Source organism: Typopeltis vanoorti, chromosome 12 (genome assembly GCF_054136105.1).
Source record: "Typopeltis vanoorti isolate ZY-2024b chromosome 12, IOZ_Tvanoo_1.0, whole genome shotgun sequence".
NCBI classification, from domain to species: domain Eukaryota; kingdom Metazoa; phylum Arthropoda; class Arachnida; order Uropygi; family Thelyphonidae; genus Typopeltis; species Typopeltis vanoorti.
In genome coordinates, this window is record NC_143560.1 from 27,932,579 (window position 1) to 27,954,986 (window position 22,408).

A 22,408-nucleotide genomic window follows, 5' to 3' on the forward strand; every position below is an offset into this window, starting at 1 on the left:
CCGTCCTCGTTTTATGTAACTCATTTATTGCTTGTTCCTCCTGAAGATTCTTGATGAATATAGTGATTCTCTCTCTCTCTCTCTCTCTCTCTCTCGTTTCCCTTTCCTGCCGTTCAAATCTAAACCTATTCCTGTTTTAATGTTCTCAAACTTCCATCCCAACTGAAGTCATGAATAATTTTAAGAATTTCATTTTAAAAATTCAGGACTTTAGACTCTAGTCATTCTTTTCCTATTCCCCCCCCCCCCTCTGCCTACTTCTAGAGGGATTTTAATGAAATAAACCGCGACAACACAAAATGCAAAATAAAAAAAAGTTGAATACAATAAATGACGTCTATATCTTAAAACAGGAAATGCTACTTAAGTGAAACTGCATATTCAAGTGTGGGTGGCTCCCTCGCTCCCTCTTCATGAAACGCTGCACACCTTGTCTGAGGGAATGACTTCATTTCTCGGAACTCAATATACAAACGATTTTTTTTTTTATTTACCTGAGTTAGTTGAAAGATTGCTTTCTCTCAGTACACGTGCTGCAGAACCATCCGTAGAACGTACTACTAGGTAGCACACAATAAGCGCATTTATTGGCCAGATCACGTGAGGCACCTTCTGTCTACGGAGGCGGTTCGCCGTGTCGCCACTACGGCTGGACGTCGGAATCCATCCAGTGCCAAGTGGAACATTGCTACAAAAGGTAGTGAACTGTAGGCGTTAATAACGTAAAAAAAAAAAAAAAGAGAGAGAGAAAGAAATAATCGTGGTGAGGATAGCAACGGTCAGTTGTACGTACGTGGCTTTATATATATATATATATATATATATATATATATATATATATATATATACAGACGTGTAAAAAATATCCAAGCAAACGCCTTTCCAAAAATAACTGCAAAGATAACTAACTATAGGACATCTGCCAATCTCCAAATTGCTCTCCTCTCTGTACAGGTCCGGAGGAGGAGTAGCCTCAGTACAGCACATTAGAACGGCAGCGACATGCACGCGTGCACTTACACACACATACCCGCGCACGCACACAGGCAGCAGGCACGTATACACCCATAAAAAAAAAAGAAGAGGAATTCTAATAAACACTAGCGTTTGAGACTAAAATACAAAGAGAAGAAATCTAAAGCGCAGAACCTCAACCTGTCACTCCGTTCACCAGCATAAGCCCACTTCTTAATGATTAATGGTAATTTAATCCAAATATCAAGACATCTTCGTTCTTTTTGTCGTTTCCAGCAGGCGTGACAGTTCATACATTTATTTACCTTTACAGTGCTTTAGTTTATCTTCTTTAACGAGGGGACGATGGAGACACCAAAGATAGCATCGCAGGGTGATCGTTTGGAAATGGTTCTGTCCTTCTTTCGAGTAAATTAGCTTCCTACCTGTAAGATTTAAGACTAATATGGCGCTTTTTGGCAGTTTATTCCTCTTATTAAGATTGTATTGCTCATTTGCAGTGGCTTAATACATAGGCATCTTTCGTTCTTATAATAATCGTAATTTTATTTCATTTCAGAAATAAGTAATTTATTAAGTTCCTATTCTTGTATGTCTCTGCTCACCAGTTGAAAAAAATAATAATAATTTTTAGTGCATTACAATGGTGAGTGTAGCAGTCGCTGTTGATATCCTTCACTGGAAATGTTTACCGAGAAAGGACTTCGATCAATAACAGTAAGAAACAGAAAGTTATGCGGCTTTATTTGCGAATAATACCATCTCGTGACAGCGAGGATGCATTTCATAGTATACATATCGTGTGCATGGTAACAAAGCAGTTCTCTCCTCCCCCATCGTTAGGATTTCCTAAACAAAACTTTCTGTTATTGCTTTGTTCGTGATTTGGTCAACAGTAGTATAAAATATTAATTGTATCGCTTTTCATATCTATTCGAAATTGGAACAAGAGTGAATCATATTTATAATAAGTTACGTGATACTTGAATCTCTTATCCAAGTTTTTAGTTAGTAGTATATCCAGCGATTGCATTCATTATCATATCGCTGACAAAGAATGATTAATCGTTTTCATAATTCCTATATAGTTTTCTACAATAATCTTTGTATACATTTATAGATTAATTATAATAATAATATGCAAAATTATATATGAAATCACTATGGAGTTCAAGGACTCCTCGTGAAAGAATATTCCGCTCAATCCATCATCTGCACTACATCGAGTACAACCTGCTACGTAGTATATTTATTTGTTAATTCACTGTTCGTTAAGGTAATACGAAAAACCAGAATTTCGGGGAGAAAACCTTGCTAACTTTGTAAGAGATAAGCTGTCACATTCACTTGACGAGAATCGAAACGAGGTCTTTTCCAGTAGAAGGCGCATGTCCTGTCACTTTTTCAGCTGCGCTGCGAAGGTGCAAATGTTCGAGATTTTTTACTTGGGACAGTCGTGATTGGATTCTTGAATACTGTACGTAACTATAAAAAAAAAGTTGATCATCATTATTAATAAACTGTCTTGCTCATCTTTAAGTGTCCTCTTTAGATTATCTACAAATTCAGTACAAATTATCCACAAATATACTTTATATTTCATTAGACAGGACTTGAAACTAGCACTCTTGCTATTTCCCGGGTTTCCTGGCATAATATTCGAGCCATTTGCAGTGTTATTATATCATCCTTACTTAACACCAAGGGGAAAAACGTTCTTGCACAACTAAAAAATACTTAAAAGCCCTTATAAGCCATTACTTCAACATTAAAAATATTCAGTGAAATGTTTAAATGATTCTTTCGTATTAGGCTTTTTTTTTCCAGTTTTCATACTTAAATTTTTACTGCAGTCCCTCCCACAGAGGATGCCTATAATGCATAGGTGCCGTCGATGAGCAAGAATACTTGTTTGACTTTAAAAAAAAAAATAAAAAGCTATCAGCACTGGCAATCCTATAGCTGAGTGTTTTGTATACATAGTATAACTTGAGTACTCATACATTTGTCTGAACTTTATGGAGTGTTAGGTGTGGAGAACAGACCGATTACGTAACCCTCTATATTCTTTCGCAATCAGTTGCAATGCGGAGGTCCATCAGGTACGGTTGAAGAGGCGTGTATACGAATGCATGCTTGCGTGCATGTGTCCAGAACTTCTCAGTAATAAAGTCGGCATCTAAGATAAGCATAAAGTTTCTGTTCTCCCCCCTTTTGTACAGGCAACGATGAAAGCGGTCGTAAAATGTGTAATCGTGTTATTCGTTTGCTCTGCCGACCACCAAAAAACGTGAGACTCACTTCTCATAAACTTGGCAGTCAGTAGGATCGTAAAAATCTGCGGTCCTGCTCCTTATCAAGTTAACATTTTACTACCGCTATAATGGTCTGTTTTTATTAAATCACAGTTAGAGGATGGTATAAAATGCCAAGCAGAACATATCTAAGTAGCTGTCTTGAGGGAAGGATTCATAGCGCTGCGCTTACTTGAATCTACAATATGTGGTGCTGATGGAAAACGATAAGATCGGATCCAGTGATATCGTGGTTGATGGAAGAGATACACGTTCTGACTGCAAGGGATTAATTCTTCATTCGTCTTGGAGCTCTAGCTTGATACATACGTGACCACGCCATATAAAGTCAGTTAAGTTAACACCTTCTAACACACCTTTTGTTTTCGAAGTAGAGTGCTGATTATACCCCTGATGTATTAGCAACACCTTTCGTAAATATCCCAGTGCATTAACAGTATCAATGACATGATAAAGGAAATTTTTAACATTTTCTTAAAAGAAAGAAGTAAATTGAAAGATAAAGTTTGTATACGATTGTACTGTGCTGAGTTTATCCTTGAGGGAAAAGAATAATGAAATTTCTATTTTGTCTCAGGGTACTTTATATATATTATTTGTGTTGTTATCCGATAGGAAATATAACAGAATTTATTTTTAATTATTAAAATATTAATAATAAATCATAAATTTCGCCTCCAATTGAGGGCAAGTAATCCTCAATAATTTTCACGTTAAAACATCAATTCATGACGTAAGGTATTAACAGTAGCATTTCTGTGCTAATGTCACAGCGAATTTCTATTCTATTCAGAATAGAATAGAAATTCGCAACAAGTTCCATTGAATTATAATTATCTTGACAGCAGACATATGATCCATGCTCCGGTCACATGAACTTCAACCAACATACAATATGTTTGCCAGACATTGACAAGAAAGAATGAGATGTCACGCTAAACATTATGCATGACTCAGACTTGAGTCTCCTGAATCCATATATGGAGCCATCTTCATTGAACCGACATAATAATTAAAACCTCATTTATTCTGCCATTCACTATTAATTTTATGATCTCTATAAACTCGATATATTGTGTCGATGAATATGATATTTGATGTCCATGAATTTACATCCATATGATTAGTATAAATAAGGAAATTACTAAGATAATATGAATAAGTAAGCAAACAATTCTAGATTCGAAATACTATATTTTTTTGGCAAGTTGAGTCTTATTTATGGTAGATCAATTTGCTTTTGCCGAACCATTAATAGATGACCAAACTGCAGGACCACGTACGCCTTGATAAGCACGTGTCTCTGAGAAGAATCTGTCGGCAGATTATCATCCCGACCATTACCCACCGTCTGATCAAAAAGTATGACAGGCCAGTAAAGATAACAGGTTGACGAGTCACGTGGTAAGCGCGTCAACCGTCTAGGTGGGGCGACCAATATTGCTTCCCGTGATAAATTGTTTTCTTCTATCCTCCATCGGCTCACAGCATGCAGTAGCCAATGAGCACCCATTTCTGGCATCCTAGTCGTTCTGCCAAGGTGACCAGCAGTCTTCAGTGCTTCTTCTGCTCGACGTGTGATGAGACGTTTATCACACCGAACGAAACTCCATCTCCTGCTGAAAGTCAGGAAATAAATATCGCTCCTATCATAAACACGTGTTACATCGTGCACTCTGACTGCATGCCAACGATTCTGCTTGATCCCATGGTATAGGATGGCGCTTATTGTAGTACCCTTATGAGACTAGCAGCAAGATGGTAAGCTACACTACTCTACTCTGCTCTCCACGGATAGATAGCTGAATCTTCCTTGCAAACAAAGTTTAGTGGAACATGTAATCCAGTTCAAAATAATACAGTATCGCACTCTTAACAGGTGGCAGCCGAATGCGGGGTACGTAGTCTAATGGATTTTTCTGCCTTTCTTTCATAAAGGAAAAAAAATTCTAGGGCAGTTAAAGTTGAGAATATAAAGCTTGATACTTTACTGATTTCTCTTTATTTCAAATGTTATTGTGAAAAAAGTAATCCCTGTAAGAATTTAAGGAAATTTTCAAAGGCCCAACAATTGCAAACCATTACTGCTATCTTGTTACAGATTTCTGATTGAGAACTGCGTTTTTCCATCTGTTAGATTCGCAATAAATAAAGGATAGAAATAAAAATTCAGAGAGAGAGAGAGAGAGAGAAACCCTTGTCAAAAACGAAACCTTTGAAATGCTAGCGATGAACTGGATATGGAGAACGAGGTATTCAAACGCACAGTGCCATCATTCAAAGAGCTAACTGCTATTAGAATTGGGAGATTTAATATGATTAGTTTTTTTGTGTAATGAGTCTCAAGAAGGCCGAATTTACGATGTAGGTATAGTGGCGAGTATATTAGTGAGTTGCACGTTGATTGTCAAATAATAAAAAAGCGATTACCTGTTTCCAGCAGGTGACCAATCATCTCTCTCTACTATACTAGCATCGTGTGATCCCAGCATAATGGCCGAGGCTTTTACCATCAATCACAGTATAGAGCTATAACAAAAAATTAGTGGTGTGGAAAAATATGAAATATTTCTGGTTCCTTTTATTACTGCCTAACGTGAAGAAATACACACCTTGGTCAGTTTGTCCGTGCTTTCATAAGCACAAGATCTATCTCAAGCCTAAGTGTGTGTGTGTGTGTGTGTGTGTGTGTGTGTGTGTGTGTGTGTGTGTGTGTAATTATAGTAAAAAACATGTGCTTAAGTTCTGCAATTTCTAAAAAATTATTTTTATTGATTTATACTTTTATAAAAATACGCAGCTCTGTTTTAATAACAAATCAAATTCTTTTTAATTTTTTTTTCTGTTTGAAACATCATTATCTGACATCATCGTTCATGCTGGATCAAATTATCACTCTGTTATTTATCAGATAATTGTAACACTAACAAAGATAACATTTTACCGTATTGTTATTTTTGTATACGTTCTTTACTGGTTTATATAATAGTATATATAACGGGTTTATATCGTGTCGTGTCGCGTGGTGTATTTATCCTGTTCCAGTTGAAGTTTGAGCAAAGAAATTCTCTTATTAAGTAGTTATTTTACGGCCTATATCGCCCTTCTCTACCATCCACATTACCTCTGGTTTAAATGTGCGCCGTTGAGGTATTAGCAACATGTATTATGTATGTTGCATACAAAATGCAATCAAAGTAATATCTCATATGTGATGATTTTGTTACATATAAAACTTTGGATGTAGTTCAGTTAGCTGTACCTCAGCTACAATTTTCTACGCTACCATTCTTCAAACGCTATCATAGAATGCAGAACTGTTTTTTACTTTAAACACATTAATACCTGCCCGAAACCTAACAAATGTTTAGTTTTTCGAAGCAGTAATTTTAATCTCTCATAAATATAGGCAGCATGTCTTTCAGCATATTTTTAGATGACTGGTTTTTTTTTTTGAAAGTCCAGTAATGACGAAATATGATAATTGCTATTAGAAAATTTTATTTTCTCGAGACTGACGGATAAGGTGGTTGATCAAAGTCCTTATATAAATTTAAAATAAATGGACAAATCTAAAATAAGACAAATTTCCAAACATAGTGTCTTCTGTAATAGAGGCAGCCTACGACATTGTCGCAATTTCATTAAAACATAGTTTGAAATAGCTTTGCTCAGAAAGAAGTATCACTTCCATCGGAGATTTGTGGCTCAACTAGGTGTAAGGGCGATTTCCTTTCGTTGCACACTTTTATTTCAACACACACTCAAAAAAGGAAAGTTAAAAAATAATAATAATTTTTCCCCTCAGGTCGTAGGCAATGTTCAGTCTGTAATCTTTTGTGTTTTATTTCTTGCGTCTTTTCTTTAGACATTGATTTTGCCGTATTATTAGTTTTGTGTACGTTCTTCACTGGTTTATATTGTGTCGTGTCGCGGGGTGTATTTATCCTGTTGCAGTTAAAGTTTGAGCAATTTTTACAGCAATCATATAACCTAGGAAAGGGCATGTCCAATTTTCATATTCTACTCAAGTGGCTGCAGCATATTTGGGGTTATATCATATAGGCGAAATCATCGCAATATTCTTGATGGTAATGTGCACCATTTTAAAGTCCATACATTATATATTATCACTGCTCTATTTTCATTAAGTGTAGTTGTAAGAAATAAGTGATATTAATTTGTATTTTGAATTATTCTTAGAATGTAGTCATGCAGTTGCTTGCTGAACGTTTACTCAACATGTTACTGAAAAGATTCGATTCCGCTTGTTTAGTAGAGGGTGGCCATAAAATAACTTTTCCCTCTTTGGAGGCCTCTGTAGCTAAAATCAATAAACGGAATGAGATCAAATTTTATACTGAGACTTTTAAAGGCATGGGGAGATGAATTCCGCGAAAAAAAGATTTAGTACCAAAAGTCGCCGATAGGGGAAATTTTGGCGCTCGCGGAGCCGAAAGCTGTCAAATATTTTTGCAGTGAACGCAGGTAAAAAGGATTATGCAAATTTTACTGTGCGTACGTGAGAGTAACGCCACCAATTCCACTTAAAAGAGGGATTGGGAATGTTCAGGCAGTTATTCGAATTGTGATCAATATGGTCCTACCTTGCTTCAGCGTGCTTTACTTGTTAGGTTGTTTTGCCTTAAACAGTGCAATGCTAGCTGCCCTTCGGGAATTTAGAAGGCTTCATAACCTGCGTACAGGTCCTATGTCAGCTGTAGCACTGAGAGCTATGATTAAGAAGCTTGAAGAAACTGGATCACTAGGAGTTAGACCTGGCAGAGGACGGAAAGCACTACATTAATTTCTGTGTCTCTCGCAAGTTGTTGTTTTAGTTTAATTATTATTATTATCATCATTGTAACGCGCCACATATCCAGCTGCAATGAGTGACGCGGCTGTCGCTTATGCCGTCGAAATGTTATTATTCCATTTTATCTGCCTTTAATGTAATTATCCGCTTGTTTTCGGCTCCGCCAGCGCCAAAATTTCCCCTATCAGCGAATTTTGGTACTAAATCTTTTTTTTTTTTCCGGAAATCATCTCCCCATGCCTTAAAAAGTCTCAATATAAAATTTCGTCTCATTCCGTTTGTTGGTTTTAGCTACAGATGCTACATGGGCAATTAAATATTAAACAACATTACCTACACATTCTTAATTTGTAAAGACGGTGGACCTTAGAATCTACAAAATAAGACTTTTAATAATAATCTTCTCCTCCTCTTCCTCCTTCTTCCCCACACACTGACACTGATTTCAGAACATTGTTTAAGATATAAATCGCATGTTCATATGTTCTTAGCGTACTCTTAGTCAACACACAGCTTTCGAATTTTGGATCGAAAAAATAATAAGATGAAGAGGGCTGAAGCAGCCACGGTTTTGTGTGCCGATCATTCTCTGATGAGACCTAAGTAGCGTGGGCTTTGAAGCAAAGAAATTCTCTTATTAAGTAGTTATTTTACGGCCTATATCACCCTTCTCTACCATCCACATTACCTCTGGTTTAAATCTGCGCCGTTGAGGCCGTTATTCGCGTTCATGGTACTTTAATGATACGTTCCTCGATTTTGTTGATGTAACTGAAGCCTCGAACGAAGTATAATTACTGCAATTTATGTAAACTTGGATTTTTTTAAGTAAAATACAACCCACTATAGGCTGAAGTGACCCGGAATCTAATTGACTTTGTAACATGGTGATTGTGGTGTATTAAACCTCGCTTTTCTTCAGGACCGGAAAGAAATTGACTAACCTGTAACCGCTGCTACTATTCAAGTGAACAATGCCAGTGTCCAAGTAATTGTTTTCCTACCCGTGATTACGTTTTCTCGTACGGCTATCGCTAGACACTGTATAGAGTTTTGTTTGCTCTTCAAGTCCGTTAGGGAGTTTATTGTTGGCTATAAAGAACCTGCATGATATGTAAAGAAAGAATCTCATAATTCGACTTGAAATGAAATCTTGCTTGTGTTGTTCGATTCTGATACATGAATATTTACATGTTAACAAGGTAAATTGCAAAATTATTTTTTAAATGATTTCATTGTATTTTCATCAGCTTATCCCCCCCTACTCACCTGGTATATCCTTTGATATACCAGTCTTACTCACCCTTTCTCAAGATGAGAATGTGGTCTCGAAAGCGAAGCGATCATTTGACAACATGAAACCAAAGCCCGCTGACGATTTTTTTTTTTACTTTCTTAATAGTGTTCATCCTAGAATTAACTTCACAATAGAAGAAATGGATGGCACATTTGCCATCCTTGGTATTCTAGTCACGACAATTTGATGGCATCTCAGCATATTACCGTAAATCCACGTATTTAGATGCTTGCATGCCGTATCCCACCAGTCAGCCATCTGAAAGAACAGATAGATTGAGATCTGTCTTCTCTAAAGTAGAGTGAACTTCACTGTTAGGTTGCACTTTGAACAAGTTGCTATTGTTACTATATTCGAACAAAAGATATTAAAAAAAGCGCTAAGTTAAAAATAGTTACATCTATAAGAAGACTACATGGGTTGTCTCCCTGCGATATATAAAAAGGCACAGCAGATATCACTGCTTTAGTCAAATAAAGTCCCACTAGAATTTGCTATTGTTGTCCTTCATTAGTTTCTCACAATCGTGTTCAAATTAGTTTAGCTAGATGGTAACACCATTTCATTTGCAAAAAAGGAAACGCAAAAATTATGAGAGTTTAAAATAATCAAATTCCAGACTGGCTTGATTGCGACTCTTCCAAAATGGAAGAAAGCAAAATCACAACGCAGATGTAAGCCAGATTATTTCCAGATTCGTTAACTGCATTTATCATTACGTTATAGTTGTTTATCGATACATATCAGTAGTGTTTCATCAGTTTTACGGTAAGATTTCATCCTTTATTATTTTATTTTACATTCATACGAAATACGTAATTGCTTTCCTAATCATTTATAACATGGGCATTAGATTGAATATACTGCTACTCGACCTATGTGAGACCACCGTCTTGCTTATTGAAGGACTGAAGTACAGTCCTTCAATAAGTATATGTACGAAAAGTATTCATATGTTCGTAGCGTGGATGGCAGGAAGATCAAAGTGCCTGTAATCACAGAGTCATTACTACCAGATATAGTAAGAATTTCTCTGAAATTAGCTGAGTTCTTCAGAGAGAGAATCTCGCATTAAGTTCAGTGATATTCTATGGCGTACACTTTGTTCCGTTTTTAGTAATAATTAAAAGAACGAGGAATCTGAATGGTTGGTTGAAGTAAAAAGGGATAAAACAAAATAATCTTTGAGGACTGGAATACTGACTTTCATTTGAATGTATATAGTCACTTTGCTTCTTTATTTGAATAAGGAATCATACAAAATAATGAGGTGCTTTAATATGCGAGCTAAAATATTTGAAATATAATGTTAAATCTTTTTTTAATAAATTTCGAACTCTTTAAGAATACGAAATGCAGTGCAGTCACTTAGAATTGGCTCTGCACCGTGCGATAATGATCTGAAGGGCACAGAACTCTCTCGATTCAATTTACTTTTTGATTCTTTTTAGTAGTGCATTGTCAGTTGAGGCCATAGAATGCCAAATGACGATTAGTTCGTTGTCTTTCTTTTGCTTGCACGTGTTCAGTTCGCATTGCCAATGATTTATATTGCGCCCTTCGATTGGAAATCGCCTAAGTTCGATTTTCGTCGTGACGGGAGGAATCTTTATATGGATTTTTTTCAATTGAAGGTGAGTTAGTCAATCTCGTACGGAGGTAGCACGGTTTTTGATTCTGCATACAGACAAATCAGCCCTTCATAACACTCGCAATTTACAGACAAAAAAAAAAAAATACTAGTTGTGGTGGTGGGTAGATGATGATGATGGTAGTAGAGGTTCGGTGTAGTTGGTGGATGGAGTTGTGGAGACGGAGAGGTATAGAGTAGGTGTCCTCTCTCAGTGAGTCTTCGGACTTCTTGGAGGTGTCACGAAATAAATAATAAAATAATAATAATAAATTCTGGTTAATTAACTTGCCCATAAAGATCGTCTGCATTTATAGTTCCCTGTCCCATTCGGCATATTTGTCCTTTAGCTGAAATAAAACTTGAGTTCGAATCCTGTGACGTGAATACGAAATGCAGTGCATTTCATATTCCAATCTTTGAGTTTCTTATTCGGTTTTAAAACAATGCGGGATTTAATATCCCCTTAATTTAAATAATGTTTATATCGCCGAAATGAAGCTTATTAGCTCTTATATTTAAGTAACTTAATGGTTGCACCTGTTTTGGAAACTCGTATAACAGAGTATATAAGTTCTTTTCGCTATACACTTTGGTATTAATTTGGTCTAGCTACTCACTGATGAAGCCTCAAAAAAGGCTGAAACCGGTCTGGGTAGTGACCTCCCTCCATAATGTAATAACAGCATACATTTCCTAGGAAATGTGTTTTTACATTATGGAAAATACCTAAGAATAGCGATCAGAACTTTACCGACTTTGCTGCGAGTTCTCCGGTATTGTACTACGTACTAGGGTCACTTGCATTAGCTCACGCTAGTGGTCGCCGATACTTTATAGTTTTCTATATTCGGCATGAAACTCTCTGATTCCAATCTTTGAGTTTCTTATTCGGTTTTAAAACAATGTGGGATTTAATATCCCCTTAATTTAAATAATCTTTATAAAAGATTTCCAGTTGAATTTGGGTCAGTTGGTCCCAGACGGAGGTGGTTGGGTTTTTTTTCTTAATTTTTTTTTCTTCTTTTTTCTTTCTTTCTGACAGGCTAAATGATCAGAAATACATGCAATGAAGAGGAGAAAAAAAATCAAGGTGGTTTATTGGCCTCCTGCGAAAATCTTGGAATTCCATGGAGGTTCTCTGTAGTAATAATAATAATAATGATAATAATAATACATTTTTAGAATTTATTATTGAAACCGGTGTAATCAATATACTAAGAAAATGCCATTAAAACTAGAACTTAGTGTAAAGAAGACAGTACAATCATGCTAAAGATACTGAAGTACAACGTATAGCTCAAAAGTTTCTCGTAACTTTGAAGATATGAGCTTGCTTACTTTTTTTTTTTTTTAGAAAAATGATCTGAAATTAATTTCCTCATCTGTTTCATTTATTTTCCTAATATTATCGTGAACACTTATTTGCAAAAGTTTGCGAGTGTAGAGGTAGTCATATTAATCATGAAAAAAATGACAAGAATTTACAAGATGCTAGTTACTATGGTAACCGACTAAGTGTATTTTGATGAAACATTTCCTGAATCTAAAAACAGTAATAGAAAACTCTTAGGAGGAAAAAACCTGGCTGCATTGTACTCGATACACTATAAGAGTAATATAATGTGGTTTTACTAACTAGTTTCTCAAACGCCTGAAAGCTAACAATTAATTTTATTTCGCGTGGCACGGTGTACTTAGTAAATAGACACGCTCCAGCAAACTGAATAATTTGTTTTAGTTCAAAGTCCCTACATGCTTGGTTGTTTTGTGCTTTGTTTTGTAATTAAGTTTGTATTTTTTTTTTAAATAAAGAACGTGGTATGTTGTTATTAAATGTGTTATACATTGCAGATATGTTTGTTTTGTGGTATAGATCTTCTCATGAATGCTCAGTTCTGTGAAAATAAGAACTCAACTAGAAAATGAAAGGAGTACAAAAAATTGGCTGAAGGGATTTAAAAATCCTAGATTTACTACTTGTTAATTATGTTTATTCTCCAACTGACATGTCTCTTTTGACATTTTATGAAATTCAGAAGATTTTCAACTGAAAGTAAGTCAGCTGGTCTCATTCCTACCAGAGACTTGAGTTTTTCATTTCATAAAACTGACAAATCGGCCTGAAGAAAACACAATTAACAGACATAATACTCTGGCCATAGAGTCTTAGCTGCCTTGGCCTCGGAGCAAAAATCCTAACGCTTCCGAGCAAAGAGTGTAATTTTTGGTATTCCCAAAAATTACAATCGAGGATTCACCTTCAACAGACATACGGACGAAAGAAAAGAAGCGCATGTGTTCAAATGACATCATCATTTTGTGTGTGTGTGTGTGTGTGTGTGTGTGTGTGTGTGTGTGTGTGTGTGTGTGTAGAAATTTAGTTCAGTGTTCTCCTTGCAAAATATTTGATTTTCAATAAAAATCCAAAAAAACGGGACTTGTACCTTAAAAAAAAAAGATAAAAATTCAGTGCAGTCCATTAATACTTTACATTTGCACTGCAGAACATTATCACTTAGTCCTCCTTGCCATTCCATTATTGAAATGGTAATATTAAATCTCTTGCAATAAGCAGCCGTTCTTACCTCTGCTAGATTAGGCTACCAAACCCTTTATGGGGCTGCAGTCTTGATGTGAAGTCACCGCTGATGATTGATGCGCGTCGTGCATTGCTTTTGGGTGTATTCATTTGAGCAGGAAAAAAATTGCATAGTTTGCATACGGAACTGCATTCATTCATTCATGCACGAAGTTTCTGTGTGTGTCGCTTGTCTGCTGTCTTCGTTAATAATGGGGAGTGGTTCAGTGCGAAGAGTTATGAGTCGAAGGTACTCCTGCCGATACCTTAGTGGCTCGTACATTGAGATCCGATAACTTGTCTTTTTTAAACAAAAAAGGCCATAAAGAAATGGGAAAGAGGAGCGTTTCCGGATAATAATTAAAGAAATTACAAACAGTCTACACCTTTCTAAGTTGCGGGTTGCAATCCTTGATATAATTCGTAATATTTAAAGATAAACAATACGGAAAGCCATTGCAAAGTTTGAACGAAGCAAAAAAAAAAGCCATTTTCTATGGAAGCCGGACAGTCAGACCAATATCTTTACGTGCCCTTTACTATAATCGGGTTTAAATCCGGTAAACACACAATCCCTAGAAATCTTCTTCTCAGCCATAAAAGATTACTTTGAGCGTAATAAAAATTCCGTGGACGCCGCTCGTATTGATCGTTGTTTTCGGGTGAAGTCAACACGTTGTGGCCCAGCACGTGACGGCGAATACCCTGTTAGCAATAAATGACCTGGCGGGTGGTGTGACACAGGCCTCAGCGTCCGTTTAAGGATAATAAACGCCGTCAAAAGATCGGCCGCCAGACTTTACCCTTTCCAGCAGTAGCCAACAGTAAGGGTAGTCTCATAATTTGCCGAAAACCATTCTCATCTAAAGACATCTTCTACTTATTAACCGACAGTACGGAACTTTCCGTGAACGCCATATGAATTAGTAACAGAGTGGCCTTTTCATACTCGAGCCAGAAACCAAAGACGCATATTAAAGGCTAGGTGATATTGTCATCCATCTCCACCGGCCCAAAAACTTCGCCTTGTTTTATTGATTTCTGCGTCGGGTTCGTGATACTATTTGATGACTAAGGTTTAGATCACTCACAGATATCCTCAGGAAATTTTGCAGATAACGTCTCGCAACTAAATATGCGTATTTTCGCTTGAAGAAAGCCCGCGCCACATAAATAATAAGGTAAGGTTAGAAGCAGAGTGCTATCATTTATTTGGATGCTGCTGCTGCCAAATATTCCGGCTTATTCAAATGAAGAATATTCTATTTCAGAAAATAAGATTTCCATCTTAAACACTCGGCGAATAAATTTAAGAAATGGGTCAAAGTAAACCTAATTTTCACAACCGTAAAAAATTGTTTCAGACGTTTTCTTTCTCCTCCAGAAGATGAGGATTGAGCAAATAAAGCGAAAGTCATCACTGCCTGCAAAATACATGCTAATGTTAAAGAAACAAAAAAAAAAGAGTTGAAAAGGTTCCCTGTAACAGTGCAGCATGCCTTTAATAACGTTAGTAAGCAGCCATTTTGAAATCAGAGAAAGAAGCTGGTTTGTACTAAAACTAATGCGTAGAGTTTGAAAATAGCTTTTAAATGTCTTCGTTATCTATATTTCAGTTAAATGTTTTCCTATAAGGCAGATTGAGGCTTAAATAATCCTTTTATCCACTCAAAACAATAAACATGGTGCTTCTTTTAAGCCACTTCAGATCTCCAGTAAGCACAAGTCATCTCACACCGAAGTAACGAATATCATGTAAGAATAATCATCTCCTATATGCATTAATCGTTCCCAAAACTTACGAATAAACGTAGCTTTTTTGTAAAAAAAAAAAGTCGAATTTTCAACAGCGTTCCCAGTCTTATTTAGTTCATAAATTACCCACTCACTCCTCCATTTCCCCATCACACGAACGTAATAAAGCTAATAAGATTTCACATACCAATCACCGAATAACTACTGGAATTTTAGAGACAAATATATAAATTAGATTTACTTCATTCGCATAGCTATTTAAGAAACAGAATGAAAAATTCATTGCGTTTGCTTTGAACAAATGTTTGTAATAATTAAATTATTACATCGATCAGAAAAGCTATGTTTGAATCCTTTTCAAGAGTGCATTAACTTTAATAAAAATCTTGAACTTCCCCGTAATATGAGAAGACTTCGGGGTTTAGGATATGAATTTAGATTTCGTTCGCATTCGTATATATTAAGAGTATATATATACGCAGAGCATTTCGCAACTAACCTTCATTTATTTTTCAAATATTTCTTTATCAATGCATAAAATACGCTAAGATCAGAGACAGAACCTTTTGAACTTTTTTTAAATTCATTAAAAGCAATTTGATATTGTAGAATTTGAAGATAATTGAATTCTGCTTCTAACATGCTGAATACGCCGCCAGTCATAAGTAAACTTTAATATATTAGAATGCTTAAATTTACTCTTCTGTTAAACAGATGAAATCTGATTATTCTGATATTTAATTGGAAAGCTCCAGGAAAGGAGATCCTCCATGGAAAACCGTTATGTATCGTTAGACGAGGTGTTTTTCTTTTCGTCTTCATACAAAGTTATTCTTCGGCTTTTTGCCCTGATGTTTAGTTTTTTTGTTGTTATAAAGAATGGCAACTGTATAATAATTCTGTTATCTACAGTATCCTTGTATGCAACGATTAGCTCCTATTTTGATCTTGAAGATCTTTCTGTTGTGCGTGTCGGCTACGTTAATTTTTCTCGGAGTAGAAAGCCATCTATTTTGTAACATCACGACCAACCCATGAACCATCCTACCAAATCTGAATCCCAAAGTTGCCAGTTATTCCTGTACAAGTGCCTCAACTACGCCTCCAGATTTTGGTTACACATAAAGGGGAAGGCTCTCATCCATTTTCTGAGCATTTAACCGCTTGGCATTTGATGTATAGAGCCTGCTTGGCCACCGGTTATAAACATGCAAATAACTCATCCTTTTACGCGATGCAGTCCATTTGGCCATGAATAACGTGGACGCAGAAATGGTACTAGCTACGTATTCAGCTTGTCAAGAATTACAGAGGTGCATCTCTAATGTTGTGAATCAGTCTTGGTTATCGTCGAGATGAATTCACGGAATTAGTTTCGGAAAAGCAGTTCATTATTTTCAACTAAATTAATGTGTCTTCCTTGAGGTATTTCGTTAATCCTTGGGTAGCATATTATCTTTTGGTTTTACATTATCATATGTTTCAGTTGATCTTTCTTCTTAATTCTACGATAAGTTATTCAGCTATGTCACTTTTAATCTAAGCTAAATTTTTCGTGATCAACTGCAACTCGAAAAAAAAAATAATAATAATTCGCGAAAAAAAGACATTTACAGTTCGATTTTTTCTCATTACTGAAGACTTTTTTTTCTGTGCTACACACTGCATCAGATAATAAAAAAAAACATTTTACTTATGAGATGGAAGGAGAAATTATGATTATCACCTAAAGTTTGAATACTTTCGTTGATTAACGAGGGATACATACCCAAAAAACAAGCGAGATTAACACTTGGACCGTTATTTGTTTCATAAAGATAATCTTCAGACTGCTGTTCATATGTTTTTCCCTATTTATATGCAATTTGTTATATTTAATATGCATGACTTTATGTTTAATGATTAGTGATGCACATACTATTTTTTGCTGTTCATCTAATGAATATATTATATCCTGTTTTAAGAAAGTTATAATGTACCAGTTTATTATTTATACGTTCCCTGTTCATTGGCACTAACAACAGAATTGGAATTAAAAGATTAAAAGTTAGTTAACGGAATTTTTTTTTTCTGATATATCCGCTGCTGCTAATTTCTTTCTCTGGAAGTAAAAAAAAAATAAAATAAAACAAAACTTTCAACTATCTTTCAAGATACTGCTGGATCGAACTGCTACTGTTCAAATAAATGAGAGAGAGAGAAGTGGCAAGGCTATTTTCTCACGGAAACTCGGACTCGCGTTTTTATCCTGCCTTGAAACAGAAGATAAGCCAGCCAAAGAACACCCAGTTGACACACACAATATACTGATGACTCACTGTCTCAGTTACCTCGACGAGACTCCTGCATAACCCAACCCAACAAATCCGATTGCTTTGTTTGACCCCGCAAAGCGGTCAACGTTTATAGTGAATCGAGAAAGATTTGTTTGCTAATCAAACAAACTCTGCATCCTCATGTCATGCTATGTTGTATTATTATATTCTGTGCTGTTGGCGTCCTATTAGTTTTCTAAATTGAACAAAATCTCGATATTTTCTCCAGTTACAGTTAAAACTGGAAAATATATTGGAATTTGAATTAGTCAGTAAATTATTATGAATAATAGGAACATGAATTAGTCAAAAAAAAAAAAAAAAACTTGGCAGGAAAACAAATAAAACGGATAGTAACTTAGATGTCAGTCATACAAATAAGTTATATAAATCCGCTGTGATGTTTTATATTTCACACGTGTGCCGTGTTGAAAGATCGTTCTCGTTATTGTGGTTCATATTTTTAAACATGCTATGGAAGGGCGAGTCAGTATTCAGAACACATTTTAAGCGAGATACGCTTACTCTAATATACACTTTCAATTAGTCACACCTTTCTTAAAACGTAATGGATGTTTCCTTTTTTGAGTTTTACACACACAAAAATGACAATAGTGTTTTGGTATAGTGCCAGCCAGAAAGAAGATCTCTGTATAAATATTAGTACGAAGGTTACTTGGAAAAATAAATGGTTGAGAAATCCGCAGCACCTCGCTACTGATAAAAGTGCTGGTCGCTATAGAAACCGCAGTAGGCAGACCCAATCGATATCACGGTTAAGCGAAGATTCCACCGTTGAATATATGGTAGTTAGCTAATAAGAATCTTTCGTTTTGTACGACAAGGATGTATAATACTATTACTTACAAATAACTGATTATTTTTATTTTATTTTTTTTCATTTCGGTTTCCCAAATTATTTGCTGTACTGGTGGGCGTGGGTAAATGAACCGGAAAAATTGAACCATAAGGAGTTGATTATTTAATTTTCATAATGATACAGCACTGCCTTGTGTTATGAAAATATCGAGTACACCAATGTTACACATAGAACACTGTAGATAATTACATTGTAGGGTATTCTTCGTCATCTATTATTTTATTAAAGTAGCATTGCCATTATTATTATTATTATTATTATTATTATTATTATTATTATTATTATTATTTAGAATTGTTTAGTTTTTAAAATCCTCGTTCTGGGAATGCCGGATGCAGAATTTTTGGTATAGTTTCTTCATTACATGTCAATGTTTCTCCATACCGTTTTAATTCCCTCCTGTCTCTAGCTTGCGTACTTGGCACACATAAATCTATCTCGGCTGGCTTGTTTTCATCTTTCGGCTGATGTTTTCAACACCACTGAAACAGCGGTTCAGAGGTTAGGTCTGAAATACAACTGAATGACCAGTCTTACATTGATCTTTGTCCCCTCACATGAAGTTGGATATTTACCTACCACTTATGTTTATTCTTATTATTAAATAGAAGACCATCATATTTATGCTTCCCTGTCCATTACCATGACAGCCAAAGAAGCATAAATATGAATTCTTTAAAAGGAAACCTAAACTCGCAATTTGAATTTATGGGCTTACTGAAAATAAAATTAACTGTTTATTATAAGGTAAAGATTCTAAAAGCATATTTTCATAAACATATTTGCCACGGAGTTAAATATTTATATAGATATACCGTTTAAGTGTTTTCGTTATGAGCTAGTTGTAGAATAACCACAGTAAGTATATTGGGAAGTAACTGAAGTTAGCGCAGAAAATATCCATTTGCAAAAGATTGTAAACCTGTAATGGTTGGTTCTATGGAAAAGACTCATTTCAGTATACACGATGCATTTTCAAATGTACCATGTCATACTGTAAAGTCTTTGACGACATGGGTTTGAGAAAATGGAATACAGAGATTAGACTGTCCAGCACAGAGCCCTATTTAAATCCTAGAGAGCACCTTTGGGAAGAGATACAATGTCAGTTAATGGGGAGATCACTACTGCCATTTTAGTGTAGTAATAATCCGAATATCCCTCTCTGTACATCACCATTTTTTGAAAAGTCTAACTAGGAGAGATACATCTATAACTGCTGGCTAAGGAAATAGTGATGAGCTTCTTACTACTGACCTACGAATTGCTTGTGACACAATAACGTAAACACAGACTGTTATTCCAGTTATTATGGACGTCTAAATTTACATTCAGTTCAAACAGAAACTTTTATTATTAACTCTTTTGGCGCTCGCAGGGCTCCGTTAACAGTTGAGACTGGATTGAGAGCCAAAATATTTGTCATTAGTTGACCTTATAAGTTGACTATTCAGTATAATATGTACATTACTCTGATCTTACCATCGCCTAGTTTTATTTGCAAAATAGTCATAAACAATAAACGATACTTATAGAATGCTCATATTCCTAATACTCAGCATTCTCCATTATTACTTTGTAACGTAGGATTTCAGTTGTTAAAAAAAAGGGGGGGGGTATAAAAAATATATCTCATAAAAAGAACGTAATTTGATTGCTATACTTCTATAATCAGATCCCGATATGATGTAGCTCGTTAGTGGAAATGAAATAATAATGGCATTTTGTCCATGTTTAATATCCGAATTTCTGATCAAATATTTTCTATTAAGTATTTTTTTCTGAGCTACTGAATTTATCTGCTATTTCATACTCTTCCTTCTATTTAATACAGCAAGTCCATTGTTTACAACATCTTTAAACTCGAAGTAAACATACCCCATGATTTTTTTATATCGCGATATTATTGAATCATCTATTCCTGGGTGCCAAGTTTTGGATAGTCGCACGGTGCCAAAAAGTAAGAAGAAGGAAGAGTAGTCATGAGTTTTGAGTCAGAAATTTCTGTCTCAAAACTCATGACTACTCTTAAAATACTATGAAGTGATCCAAATGAAACTGGCTGATTAGCTAACTACTTTATTAATGATTTAGTGGATCAGGTTGTTCAGCTATGTTATTATGGATGAGTTTCTTGAATTCTATTCGTGATTTTTTTCGTTGAAAGTGAATGTCTAATTGTTTAATTATGTCTAGTGTCTAGTTGTTTAATTATTTTATTTTATTTTATTTTATTTTAAATTGAAACATTGTCTCTTGTTTAAATTTGTACAGTTAAGATCTATTTTAGACAGTAGTGCCTTCATATCACGCGCTTGAAGCTCACGCGTTTTCATTGTTGATTCCTCCTGTTTTTCATATAATTGTTTTAATTTGAAAGTCACACTGAAGATGTCCTTCACATTAGGACAAAATTCTGAGTTAAATAAAAAAAAAATTACGTAAGTACTAAATCCTTAGGGAGTTGTCATTTATCTAATCATGACTACGTTCACATTCATCACGCAAATACCATGTTCATTGCATCACACACACACACACACACACACACACACACACACACACACACACACACACACACACACACACACACACACACACACACACACACACAATGGACGTTCCCTTAAGGAATGATCATTTGAATCACTTCCTTGGGATATTTATCAAGTCTATTAACGTAATCTGATACTAACCTTTTTGGGTTTTTTTTTTTAAATAACACCATTAAATAATATTTTGACATCGCAAACACGCCTGCAGTGTTAAGTTGTACGCACATTTGCTAACTTGTTCTGACGGAGCGAAAGTCGCAAAAGCCACAATTAACCCCAAACTTTACAAGATATTCTCAACAGTACAAGCCACAAATTTTAAATAAACTATGAATCTCCGAGAATATTCTATTCTGTGCACAATCAGCAGAAGTACATTGTTCGAACAAGAGTAGTGTCATCTGGTGGTCAGTCCGGAAAGTTTTTGATCACCTTTTATCGTTGAGAATTAAATGTTATTATGCACTTTAGTTAGTATGCATTTACACTCAGCTCGAATCACAATACAGACGGAAGAGCAGGTCTTTCCTTAATCGGAAAGGGTCATTTCCATCTCTTCGTGTCGCCTTTCATGTTCGCTTTACTCTAATTTACGTATATCCGTGCAGTTAGCATTAATCAGTTTCTCAGTTACTTGCCGAACTAATGTACTAGAATTAATACACGCTTCACATAACTTATTCCAAACAGCGTAGGAATATCTTAACAGAATATGACAATTCGGTCTGGTGGAACATTTGTTAGTGTCTTGCCAGTGCTATTTGTAATGTTATACAGTTTTGCACAATCAACTTTAAGGTTTATAAATATGAAAATTGTAATGACTTACTCCTGAATTCCTGTATAAGCGTAAACATGGTCTAATAATAATGATATTCCTCGCTGTAATCGTGAAATCATCAGAAGCGTAACATTATTTAGGCTTCTTTCTATTTCGATTCATAAATAAATCGAAAAAGGATGCGTCTGTCTAGGCCCAGTGATCATCCATTCCCCCACCTCTCTTCCCATCCTTCAACATTAAAACATTAAGAGCAGCCGACCTAGAAGATCAATGAACCTTATCGCTTACTCCTTTAGAACCGTCGTTACCACCTGTCTAGATAAACAAAGTCGTAACGGGAATCTACCGATTCCACAGTGTGATGTGACAACATCCAGATCGTTATAAGTGAGTGGCACACACACACACACACACACCATCACAATATATAGCAGCAACGAGTACAAATTCAGAACTTACCACTCTAACTGGTTAAGAAGGGCATCAGATAAACTACGCGGACACC

General features: G+C 35.5%; 1 protein-coding gene across 1 annotated transcript in view; it reads left to right on the forward strand.

Moving 5' to 3' along the window:
- Positions 1-4,792: 4,792 nt before the first annotated feature.
- LOC150100648 (plexin-A4-like) overlaps positions 4,793-22,408 on the forward strand; it is a 707,214-nt gene continuing 689,598 nt past the window's right edge. The window contains 1 exon segment of the mRNA XM_090401991.1: positions 4,793-5,187. The gene's annotated coding sequence lies outside the window, so the exon portion shown is untranslated.